We start from the raw sequence: 11,892 nt of genomic DNA on the forward strand, positions 1-11,892 counted from the left end.
TATATATAGAAACTTCCAGCTATTCGGAAAAAATGAAGGAAACTGTAGTGTGCAATAAACAGAGGTAACCTGGAATTTATTGGTGGATTTGTTGCAGAATTTCAGAGAGCAGACTGGAAAAGCATAGGGGTTGATCAGACCATGTGTGGGCATTTACAGCAGTCTGATGGATGTTTCTGGGACCAACTGCAGGAAGGAAAAGCAGCACACAATTCCTGGGACAATCTCTTTGCTGGCTGTGGACTTTTTGATAGCCTGTCCCCTGGGGCTGGGGGAGCTGTCACGGGGCAGGGAGGGCCAGGGGTGGCAGTGGCTGCTCAGGGATGGCTTTGGCCCGTGTCCCTGGCAGCAGCCACTGCCCAAGCAGCTGCGCTGCCCCCGGGCTCTCCTCCCGGCCTGCTGGGCTTTGTTGGCTGGCACAGCCTGTGCCAAGGGCCGGCAAGGTGCCTGCAGGCCCCAGCTCTGGGGGAAACAGAGAACGTCCTGCCCGTATCCACTGTGCTGCCAGCTCAGCAGTGCAGCACAGCATGGGCTCACGCTCCCCATCGCTCCCACAGATGCAGCCGGCACCACAACACGTGTTCCCGATGCCCAGAAGGGCCTCGGAAGGTGTTGCTATTTTTGGAACCCTCTGTTTGCATGGGATAAGGGCAAGTTTGGCTATCTGTTTCTGCCAGGAAATTATTTGAAGAGCTCATCCGAGCCTTGACTCAGAGCTTCTCCATTGCAGTTCATGTTGTAATAAATAGGTGTGATTCCTGCTGATAAAATTATAAAGTAATCAATATTGATATAATAATTAATATTTGGAAACAGTAAAACCGTTAGAAGGTGTAATGCCAAGGAAGAAAGGGAGAGGAGGGGCTCCCCCCGTTCTCCTGCAGATGTTCAGAACAGGAAGAAGCAAGAGATAAGTATTACTGAATTTAGTTAGAAGAGAGGAAAGTTTGGTTGGACATCCAGGAAAATGTTAATTATAGGAGATTTATTGCTTTGATGCTAGAACATAGTATTGGCTTGTATGATATTAGCTTTGGCTTACATTATACCAGCTTGGTGCGCATGTGTAATCCAAAAGGTGAATCAAAGGACATTGAGGAAGAGGAGAGGCCTTCATCAGAGATGACCCCAAAGAACACTGCAACCACCTAAAAAATGGTGGAGCATGCGTGGTAAAAGTGATAATGAAGGTGGAGATACAAGTGTGACAAATTGAAAATGGGAAGAGATGGTGATGATGTACAGTGTAAAAAGGAGAATTTTAGGCTTGGCAATTTGTATGTGAAGGGACAGGGGTCAAGCCCTGCCCTCCGTACCCCCCGTGTACCCCACACGGTTATTTTTCCTTATGCGCTATTATAAGAACCAAATTATCCCTTATCATAACCAAATTATATTGTCAATATTTTGAGTGGATTCAATTTCATATACTTTTCAGCTACTTCATTAAAATTGCTGCAACATTTAATTTGCTTGGTTTTCTTTCATGATACAGTAATTGGAGAAATATAACAAAATTTTTGACTGTAATTCAGTCCTAGCAGTCAGTTTTATACCCCTCCCCTTATTTTCTATTGTTATAGCATATTTTATTACCAATGGGTTGCTCCTTTCCCCCCTGTGATGTTGGTTTTGCCCCACTTGTCCATCTCTCCAAAGACCTGCCCTTTTGTTCACTGTTCCTCCTCCCATTGCATGTCAGTCCCTCTCCAAGCCTGCCCCTTGCTCTAGAAACTTCCCTATCAATTTTGTATCCTTCGGAATCCCATTGGTTTGTTTAAGTTCTTCCCCTCCCCTGTAATCCCCAATTGGTTTAAACTTTGTATTCCCCGCCTGGTGTTCCACCCTCAGTTTCTCCCAATTGGCTAAAGATTGTGTCCTGCCCTGGGACCCTGCCAAGTTTGTAAGTTGATGTATGCCTTTAATGCAGTGTTGGCCTGGCCCTGATGGTCTGTAGAGTAATCACCTTTGGAAAACATGGAGCAGACCTCACCCTGTTCCTTGTTCCTACCCTCAGGGCAGTCCTACTCCCAAGGCAGTCCAGCTGTGCTGCAGAGCAGCTGTGCCCTGCAGCCACAGCCCAGATTCGACAGTTTTCTGGGGGTGGCCCAGTGCCACTGTGGGTGTGGGCAGCTAGTGGGGCTGAAGAAATGGGGCAACACAGCACTTCCCAAATCAGCTCTTCTGTTGCAGTAGAGAGATGCAGCTGTGACCAGATTGTCCTGGTGGTAGCAGCAGCAAAGCCCACCCGGCACCAGCAGTGGCTGAGCTCCATGCCCAGGAGCAGCCGTGGATGGCCACGGTGTGGGCAGGCAGGAGCCAGGCAGGGGCTGCTGTGCCCAGCGGCGGGGCCCCGAGGGGATGGGGGAGCCCATGCTGAGCGTCCCTGGGCTGAGGGCACATTTCCTTCTGTGGGATCATCTGGGCCTGGACCTGAAGAGGCACAAAGGGATATTTTGGGGTCCCTGATGAGGGTTCCAGGAGTCCCGCATGTTTTAAATAATTAGCTTTTTTTGATTAATAAGGAGAATTTATTTCATAATTAAAATACAGTCTTAGAATGTCTAGAAGCAAATATCAGATTGGCCCTGAAGCAGGCTAACAGCGTCAGGTGAGACAGGTGGGGCATTTCTCTCCCCTGTGCATCACGAAGGGACAGCTTTCACAAAGTTTTTTTGTACATTTCCAAGCTCCAAGGGTTGTTGGGGGCAGGCGTTTTTCTGCTTTCTTATGGTCGATCTTATCCTTTTTGCATTTTCATGTAGTTTTTCCTTTCTTGCTGCAGCTCTTGCTGAGAGTTTCCCCAAAACTGGTCAATAATTCACATTGTTAGAAGAAAATCTCCTGGAATATGCATTCTAGGAGGCACACATTTATCTTATAGATGATGCAAATCATTGCTGAGATTTGGTCAGACAAATAATCTTCTGGAATCAGAATTTCCGGGGATGAATATTCAGGCTAGGATTTTGGTGCATATTGATTGCCCGGAACCCTCTTTTGGTATGCTAGGATTTTCATTAGGCGAGATTACTGTAGTCTCAGCATGAATTTGTACATACAATCTATCAGAATCCCTCCCTTTCTCTATTAATTTATTAAATTTGTACTTTTAGGATACACTTTGACAAAGCTTACTTATTTTCTAATTTTATGTTTAGTATTTATAAAACTTAACAACTACACTTTCATACTACAAGTCAGGGTATAAAATTAACAGCTCTTTTCATAAGGTAGATTATTCTAAATCTTTAATTTCTTTTCTTTGGATTGTCAATTATATTTTTTTAAATCAATGCATGTGCTTATTGTACTTTAGATATATTTTGACTCCATAGTCGTTTAAGGCTGGTAATATTTGTAAAATAAGTTTTTCATGTTTTCTTATGTTGCCTGCTAAAATGTGTCTTTATAACTGTCTCATGTTCTTGTTTTCTAATTCTTGAGCAATTTGCTTTATTCTACTCTCAGGATTTATTTCTTCTCTAGCTCTTCCAGAACAAAAAGTTTTAATATATTGCTTACAAATTTTGCCATTTTATTCTTTTTGCTCTATTTCACATTTTCTTTATTCCAGTGTCTTTTACTACTCATAGTGCACATTCTGAATTTGTTAAAATTATAGCGTACTACACTAACTTGGGAGTGTGCATATGGCTCATTCTTTTTGGGCTTGGATGACTAATACAGTGACAATAATCCTCTGCAGTTTTAACTCTCTAGCTCTCTCAAAGCCCCTTTGGGTTGCAGCCAAAGGGCCAAGATGTGTATCTTCTTGGTAGCAGAGCTTACACCTTGGGATCTAGTCACTGATGTCATTCGTCTCATTCTCAGTATTTACTTCATAAGATTTATAAGAGCCTTTTAAATTGTTTTTCAGGATTTAGGATAGCATCTGCTTATTTCTAATTGTTATAGTTTTATTTCTTTGACATTTTATCTCTAAAGTTGTAATTAGTCTGTACATTTCTCTTTCTTTCAGCTATACTTGGCTTTTTTCCTTTATTTTAATTTGATCCTTATTAAATATCTAACGGCTTTTGTTATATCCTATCTGATTTAATGTTACTTTTAGTGTTTCTTGGAACTTAAATCTGGTTTGTATCTTATATACTTAATTTTTTTCCGATTTTTCACGAATCATATTATTGTTCTAATATATTCTTTACAGTGTTTCATTAGCTTTTACTTCTATTTCTTTTCTCTGTTATAACAAAAGCACAAAAATATTTTATTTTTTGAAATAAATTTGCATATCACACCTTAAATATTCAGTTCACTTAAAACAACCTCATGAATAATACACTTTAAAATAAAATATTTTACTTCTCCTAACAATGGGTTTTACAGCTTACAAGCTTAGGTATTAACATGCATCAGTCTATTTTACTTCAAGGAGTAGTGATGACTGTTTAGTGAGGTTTGGCTGGTGTTTATGTTGGTGGATTTACAGGTCTTCTGTCCTGCCTTTCTTTGCAGCTGAACCTGCTGGTGAAGGTGGTGCAGCTTCCCAAGCCACATCCAGGACTGAGGCTCTGGGAGATGCTGAGGGTAGGTCAAGGCCTTTCCCCTGGGAGAGCTGCCAGCTCAGAGCCCAAAGCTGGGCGAGGGGGGCATCGCTGCAGGTGCCAGCACAGAACCATGCACGTGTGTGCCCTCGCCCTGCACGATCCCCTCACCGCTCCTGCGGCTCAGAGGTGCCCGTGCAGATCAGCAGAGATGGCAGAAGCTTCTGTGGCTGTTGAGTTACAGGTGTGTCTGCAGGGAGGACTTCTCCAGCTCCTTTGCTGATTCCTACACAGAAGCCTGGCAACCATCGCAGAGGTGAGTAGTGTGTCCCTGCTGACCCCACAGGCTGAGCCCTGCTTTTGTGGGATCTGTTCCTAGGAAATGGCATTCTATTGCTCTAAGGTCCTCCGAGGGGGAAGGACCAAGCTACAGGACACCACAAACCCCATGATCCATCCGAAAACATGAGGCAAATGCTGAAGGAAATGCAGCAGGCAGGAGAAGGTGGGTGCATTTCCCTCATGCTTCCCCTGGGACTCAGCAGCCGGGGGCTTTGGTTGCACATCTGGACACGCCGTGCGTGGCACAGTGGGAAGGGATCCATGGCAGCCTCGCTGCCCCGCTGCTGCTGCTTTGACGCCCTGCAGGGCTGTTTCCCAGCCTGGCCTGGCTGCAGCTTCTGCCCAGCCTCTGCAGGAAGGCATTTGGCATCAGCTGACAGGCCGCCTAATTGCACCACGGGCCTGAGATCCCCTGCAATTTTCCAGTCGCCGGGTAGAACAGAAAGGGCACCAGTTTGGAGAAGGGAGGGCCCTGGCCTTCCCAAAATGTTTATAGGGATTTCCTGATTCTTAGCCATGTCTTTGACAAGCATTCCCTCCTGAAGGCGCCACCTCCCCAGTGGGGAACAGCCCCACCTGATCCAGCTGTCCCTCTTCCTTTCGCCAAAAGTGGATGGAGAGGCTGGGCATAAGGCGGCGTTTCCCAGAGGAAGCAGGTGCTCCATGCCAGCCTCTGCTGCAGGAAGGGAGGTGATGCCAGGCACAGGCCCAGGGGGTAATTGCTGTGCCTGTGGGCCTGAGCCCTACTAAGGCTTGAGCTGCTCTCTCTGCTGCCTGGCAGTGCGGGCACAGCCTGGACAAGTCAGGCACAGCCCAGGGGAATTATCCCGAGCAGGCTCAGGGCACTCGGGTACTGAGCAGTCCTGCTGGGGTCCCTCCATGGGAGACATGTCCTGAAACCTGGCAGTGACTGCACTGGGTGCCCACGGTGGGGAAAGGACAGAGGGGCAGATCAAGGCTCCAGTGTGTCCTGAGAGGGCCTGGCTGTTTGCCCTTGGGATCTGGGAGCTGTCCCAGCAGAAGGAGGACGGGAGGGACAGAGGGAGGGATGGATGGATAGCTGTGTCACTGCCTGCTGCAGTTTTCCCCGGGGCTTTAGAGAGGATTTCCTCTGTGTCTGAGGGAGAGAACCCGGGGGCCCTGCGCTGCTCCAGCCACCCCTCCCAGGGATGTTGCTGAGAGCAGGGAAAGAGTGTGGAGAGTGGCCAGGAGCCAGCCCAGAGCTCCCCAGGCCCCTGTGCACCTTTGGCCATGTCCATTCTCATCTGGCTCCCACGGCCTTACCCGATCCCCTGGCAGTGCCCAGTTCCCTGTGGCAGAAGGGGATCCCAGCACACTCTGGAAAGTGTTCTCATCTGTGCTCCGTTCTAGATGAGGGTGCTGGGAAGGCTTCTCCATCAGCTTGGATGAAGAAAGTTTTGAAGCCCTTGGAGCCTCCTGCAGGAATGTTCTCAGTGTGCCACCAAGGAAGAACTGTAGACAAGCGGGCAGGAAGCAGGTGACAGAAGCTTCTGTGGCTGTTGTGTTACAGATGTGTCTACAGGGAGGACTTCTCCAGCTTCTCCAGCTCCTACCTTGGATGCTATACGCAAGCGCAGCTCCCATCACAGTGGTGAGTAGTGTGTCCCTGCTGACCTCAAAGGCTGAGCCTTACTTTTGTAGGATCAATTCCTGGGAAATGGAAATATTTTTCTCTAAGGTACTCCAACAGGGAAAGTCCAAGGTACAACAGATAAGATATCCATGGAACCACCCTAACGGATTAGGCAAGAGCTGAAGGAACCCCTGCAGACAAGAGAAGGTGGGTGCATTTCCCTCATGCTTCCCCTGGGACTCAGCAGCCGGGGTCTTTGGCTGCACATCTGGACACGCCGTGCCCGGCACAGCGGGAAGGGATCCATGGCAGCCTCGCTGCCCCGCTGCTGCCTTCACATCCTGCAGGGCTGTTTCCGAGCCTGGCCTGGCTGCAGTTTCTGCCCAGCCTCTGCCAGAAGTTATTTGGCATCAGCTGACAGGCAGCCCAAACTGTAACACACCCTGAGATCCCCCACTATATCCAGCCCTGCAGATTAGGAAAAGGGTGGCTGTTTAGAGGTGGAAGTGCTCTCATCATGCCACTGTAATCTGGCCATTTTCCTGCTCCATAAATTTCACAAATATTACCTCTTATGCCACCGCCCAAGTGGGAAACAGCCCCATCTGATGCAGCTGTCTCCCTTCCTTTGTCAAGAGATGGACATAGTGCTTCAGTGGAAGGTGGCATTTCTTGAAGGAAGCACTCCATCTTTGGTGCCAGCCCCTGCTGCAGGAAGGAAGGCAAAGCCAGACACGGGCACAGGCACAGCAGGTAATTGCTGTGCCGGGCTCAGCCCTGGCCGGGGCTGTGTGGCAGCAGCTCTTCCCCCAGGGCCTGCCCTTGCCCGGCCCGGCAGCAGCCAAAGCTGGAGGCGCCTTGGCTTCCAGGCCTCTGGAGCTGGTTCAGAGCCCCGGGGAAACGGGACTGGTGAGGCAACGTCCCTCCTGCTGCAGCTGCTGTGGAGCTGGCCCTGAGTGCCCAGAGGCCCAAGGCACAGGAGCAGCCCCGAGCGGGAGCCCTGCCTCCAGCCCAGGGCCAGAGCCAGCCCTGGCACACAATGGAAACAGTTCTCATCTTGGTTTGCTTCCAGACTGGGATGCTGGGAAGGATTCTCCATTAGCCTGGCGCTCTGAAGTTGTGAAGCCCTCCGAGCATTCTGCAGGTATATTCTCACTGTCCCACCAAGGCGTAATGTTTGACTGACTGGTAAGAAGCAGGTGACAGAAGCTTCTGTGGCTGTTGTGTTACAGATGTGTCTGCAGGGACGACCTCACCAACTCCTACCTTGGATGCTGCACAGAAGCCCAGCTCCCATGGCAGGGGTGAGTAGTGTGTCCCTGCTGACCCCTCAGGCTGAGCCCTGCTTTTGTGGGGTCCATTCCTGGGAAATGGAACTACTTTCTCTTAACGTCCTACGACAGGAGAGACCAAAGACATGGCAGGCAAGAAATTCCAGGACCCAATAGAAATTACGTGGCAAATGCTGAAGGAATGTCTGCAGAGATGAAAAGGTGGGTGTATTGGTGCATTTCCCTCGTGCTTCCCCTGGGACTCAGCAGCCGGGGTCTTTGGCTGCACATCTGGACATGCAGCGCCTGGCACAGCAGGAAGGGATCCATGGCAGCCTCTCTGCCCCGCTGCTGCTTTCACGCCCTGCAGGGCTGTTTCCCATCCTGGCCTGGCTGCAGCTTCTGCCCAGCCTCTGCAGGAAGGCATTTGGCATCAGCTGACAGGCAGCCCCAATTGCACCACAGTCCATGCCCACCCTCAGATCCCCTGCAAATTCCTTCTGTCCAGGCAGATCAGATGTTGGGGCGGTTTGGGGAAGGAAGCAGCCTTGGGTTGTCCCAAAATCCTGGGTGTTTTCTGATCCTTATGCATTCCTTTCACAAGTGATGCCTCCTGAAATTGTCCCCTTCCCCATTCCCAGTCAGGAATGTTTCCATCCGATCCATATGTCTCTTTTCCATTCTCCAGAAATGAAAGGAGAGCCTGTGCAGATGGAAGCATTTCCTGGAGGAAGCAGTATTTCCATGCCAGCCTCAGCTCCAGGAAGGGAGGCCAGGCCAGGCACAGGCAGAGGAGGTAATTGCTGTGCCTCTGGGTCTGAGCCCAGCAGCCCAGCTTCCCTCTCTGCTGCTTGGCAGTGCAGGCACAGCCTGGACTAGAGCGGCACAGCCCAGGGGAATTATCGCGAGCAGGCTCAGGGCACTCGGGTCCTGAGCAGTCCTGCTGGGGTCCCTCCATGGGAGACATGTCCTGAAACGTGGGAGCGACTGCACAGGGTGCCCACGGTGGGGAAAGGACAGAGGGGGAGAGCAAGGCTCCAGTGTGTTCTGAGAGGGCCTGGCTGTTTGCCCTTGGGATCTGGGGGAGGTGTCCCATCAGAAGGAGGGCAGGAGGGGAGAAGGAAGGGAGGGAGGGATAGCTGTGGCACTGCCTGCTGCAGTTTGCCCCCGTGCTTTAGGGAGGATTTCCTCTGTGTCTGAGGGAGAGAACACGGGGGCCCTGTGCTGCTCCAGCCACCCCTCTCAAGGGTGTTGGTGAGGGCAGGGACAGAGTGTGGGGAGTGACCAGGAGGCAGCCCAGAGCTCCCCAGGCCCCTGTGCATCTTTGGCCATATCAAGTCGCATCTGGCTCCCACAGCCTTACCCGACCCCCTGGCAGTGCCCAGTTTCCTGTGGCAGAAGGGGATCCCACAATGCCACTGATATCGTTCTGTTCTCTGCTCCCTTCTAGACTGGAATCATGACTTTGATTTTTTGGAAGCCCTGCTGGAAAATGGCTTGAAATTCTTGGAGGATGCTGGAGGCTATTCCTCCGTGTGCCTTTCTTGACAGAATAATCAGGATCAATGCGACAAGAGCTCACTCATAATCCATTTCCCTTAACATTATGTAAGGGCTGAAGGATTCTGAAAATCTTGCCCTGCTCCCTTCTGGAGCCCTGAGGGATCCCACAGGATCGCTGTCATTGGGAGGAAGGAGCATTTAGCTTTCAGTCTTCCTCCCCTGTGTGCAATGCCAGTGTGTCCTTCCGTGTGCTCTGTGCAGTCACAGAGAAGAGCAGAGAGGGAAGGGGCCATGCCCAGGGCTGTGCCCCGGGGCTGAGCCTTGTGGGCAGCCTGAGGATCTCCTGCAGTGCCACAGCAGCTCTTCTGTCCTGCCTTTCTTTGCAGCTGAACCTGCCGGTGAAGGTCCCACATCCAGGACTGAGGCTCTGGGAGATGCTGAGGGTAGGTCAAGGCCTTTCCCCTGGGAGAGCTGCCAGCTCAGAGGCCAAAGCTGGGCCAGGGAGGCATCGCTGCAGGTGCCAGCACAGAACCATGCACGTGTGTGCCCTCGCCCTGCACGATCCCCTCACCGCTGCTGCGGCTCAGTGGTGCCCGTGCAGATCAGCAGAGATGGCAGAAGCTTCTGTGGCTGTTGAGTTACAGGTGTGTCTGCAGGGAGGAGATTCATACATACTTTGGTGGTTATTGCCAACAAGACCAGCCCCCATGGCAGGGGTGAGTAGTGTGTCCCTGCTGACCCCACACGTTGAGCCCTGCTTTTGTGGGATCCATTCCAGGGAATTGGAAATATTTTTCTCTAAGTTCATCCGAAGAGGAAGATGCAAGACACAACAGAGAAGATATGCCTGGAACCATCCAAACAGACGAGGCAAGTGCTGAAGAAAATGCGGCAGGGAGGACAAGGTGGGTGCATTTGCCTCATGCTTCCCCTGGGACTCAGCAGCCGGGGGCTTTGGCTGCACATCTGAACGCATGGTTCCCGGCACAGCGGGATGGGATCCATGGCCCATTCCCAGTGAGGTATATTTCCATCTGATCCAGCTGTCTCTTTTTCATTCTCCAGAAATGAAAGGAGAGCCTGTGCAGATGGAAGCATTTCCCGGAGGAAGCTGTGGTTCTGTGCCAGCCTCTGCTGAAGGAAGGGAGGCGATGCCACGCACAGGCACAGGAGGTAATTGCTGTGCCTCTGGGCCTGAGCCCTGCTGAGGCTTGAGCTGCCCTCTCTGCTGCTTGGCAGTGCAGGCACAGCCTGGACTAGAGCGGCACAGCCCAGGGGAATTATCCCGAGCAAGCTCAGGGCACTCGGGTACTGAGCCGTCCTGCTGGGGTCCCTCCATGGGAGACATGTCCTGAAACCTGGGAGTGACTGCACGGGGTGCCCACGGTGGGGAAAGGACAGAGGGGGAGAGGAAGCCTCCAGTGTATCCTGAGAGTGCCTGGCTGTTTGCCCTTGGGATCTGAGAGCTGTCCCAGCAGAAGGAGGGCAAGAGGGACAGAGGGAGGGAGGGATAGCTGTGTCACTGCCTGCTGCAGTTTTCCCCGGGGTTTTAGAGAGGATTTCCTCTGTGTCTGAGGGAGAGAACCCGGGGGCCCTGCGCTGCTCCAGCCACCCTCCCAGGGATGTTGCTGAGGGCAGGGAAAGAGTGTGGAAAGTGACCAGGAGCCAGCCCAGAGCTCCCCAGGCCCCTGTGCACCTTTGGCCATGTCTATTCACGTCTGGCTCCTACAGCCTTACCCGACCCCCTTGCTGTGCCCAGTTCCCTGTGGCAGAAGGGGATCCCAACACACACTGGAAAATGTTCTCATCTGTGCTCCATTCCAGATGAGGGTGCTGGGAAGGCTTCTCCATCAGCTTGGATGAATAAAGATTTGAAGCCCTTGGAGCCTCCTGCAGGTATGTTCTCAGTGTGCCACCAAGGAAGAATTGTAGACAAGCGGGCAGGCACCAGGTGACAGAAGCTTCTGTGGCTGTTGTGTTACAGATGTGTCTACAGGGAGGACTTCTCCAGCTCCTACCTTGGATGTTGCACTCAAGCCCATCTCCCATCACAGGGGTGAGTAGTGTGTCCCTGCTGACCCCACAGACTGAGCCTTGCTTTTGTAGGATCCATTCCTGGAAAATGGAAATATTTTTCTCTAAGGTACTCCAACAGGGAAAGTCCAAGGTACAACAGGTAAGATATCCATGGAACCATCCAAACAGATGAGGCAAGAGCTGAAGGAACCCCTGCAGACAAGAGAAGGTGGGTGCATTTCCCTCATGCTTCCCCTGGGACTCAGCAGCCGGGGGCTTTGGCTGCACATCTGGACACGCCGTGCCCGGCACAGTGGGAAGGGATCCATGGCAGCCTCGCTGCCCCGCTGCTGCTTTCACGCCCTGCAGGGCTGTTTCCCAACCTGGCCTGGCTGCAGCTTCTGCCCAGCCTCTGCAGGATGGAATTTGGCATTAGCTGATAGGGTGCCCCAACTGTACCGTGGGCCTGAGATGCCCTGCCATTTCCCAGTCTCTGAGAAGATCAGGAGGTGCAGCTGTTTGCACAAGGGAGTGCACTGGCCCAGCCCCAATTACCTGGGCTTTTTCCTGATCTTTACCTGTGACTTAGACAAGCATTGCCTCATGAAGGTGCCACCTCCCCAGTGGGGAGTGTTTCCATTTGATCCAGTTGTCCCTT

The 11,892-nt window shown here is 51.5% G+C and overlaps 3 long non-coding RNA genes across 3 annotated transcripts; all 3 read left to right on the forward strand.

Annotated features, from left to right (window-relative positions):
• The first annotated feature begins 7,514 nt into the window (after positions 1–7,514).
• LOC135307561 (uncharacterized) lies at positions 7,515–7,937 on the forward strand. Its single transcript, XR_010368294.1, has 3 exons — positions 7,515–7,588; positions 7,677–7,748; positions 7,848–7,937. It is a non-coding gene; the product is annotated as an uncharacterized LOC135307561 (long non-coding RNA).
• Positions 7,938–9,834: 1,897 nt separating this feature from the next.
• On the forward strand, positions 9,835–10,391 carry LOC135307177 (uncharacterized). The gene is made up of 3 exons (XR_010367899.1): positions 9,835–9,934; positions 10,022–10,123; positions 10,284–10,391. It is a non-coding gene; the product is annotated as an uncharacterized LOC135307177 (long non-coding RNA).
• A 649-nt stretch (positions 10,392–11,040) lies between these two features.
• On the forward strand, positions 11,041–11,463 carry LOC135308119 (uncharacterized). Its single transcript, XR_010368649.1, has 3 exons — positions 11,041–11,114; positions 11,203–11,274; positions 11,362–11,463. It is a non-coding gene; the product is annotated as an uncharacterized LOC135308119 (long non-coding RNA).
• The last annotated feature ends 429 nt before the right edge of the window (positions 11,464–11,892 follow it).

The sequence above is a fragment of the Passer domesticus genome, chromosome 9 (genome assembly GCF_036417665.1).
Source record: "Passer domesticus isolate bPasDom1 chromosome 9, bPasDom1.hap1, whole genome shotgun sequence".
Classification (NCBI taxonomy): Eukaryota; Metazoa; Chordata; class Aves; order Passeriformes; family Passeridae; genus Passer; species Passer domesticus.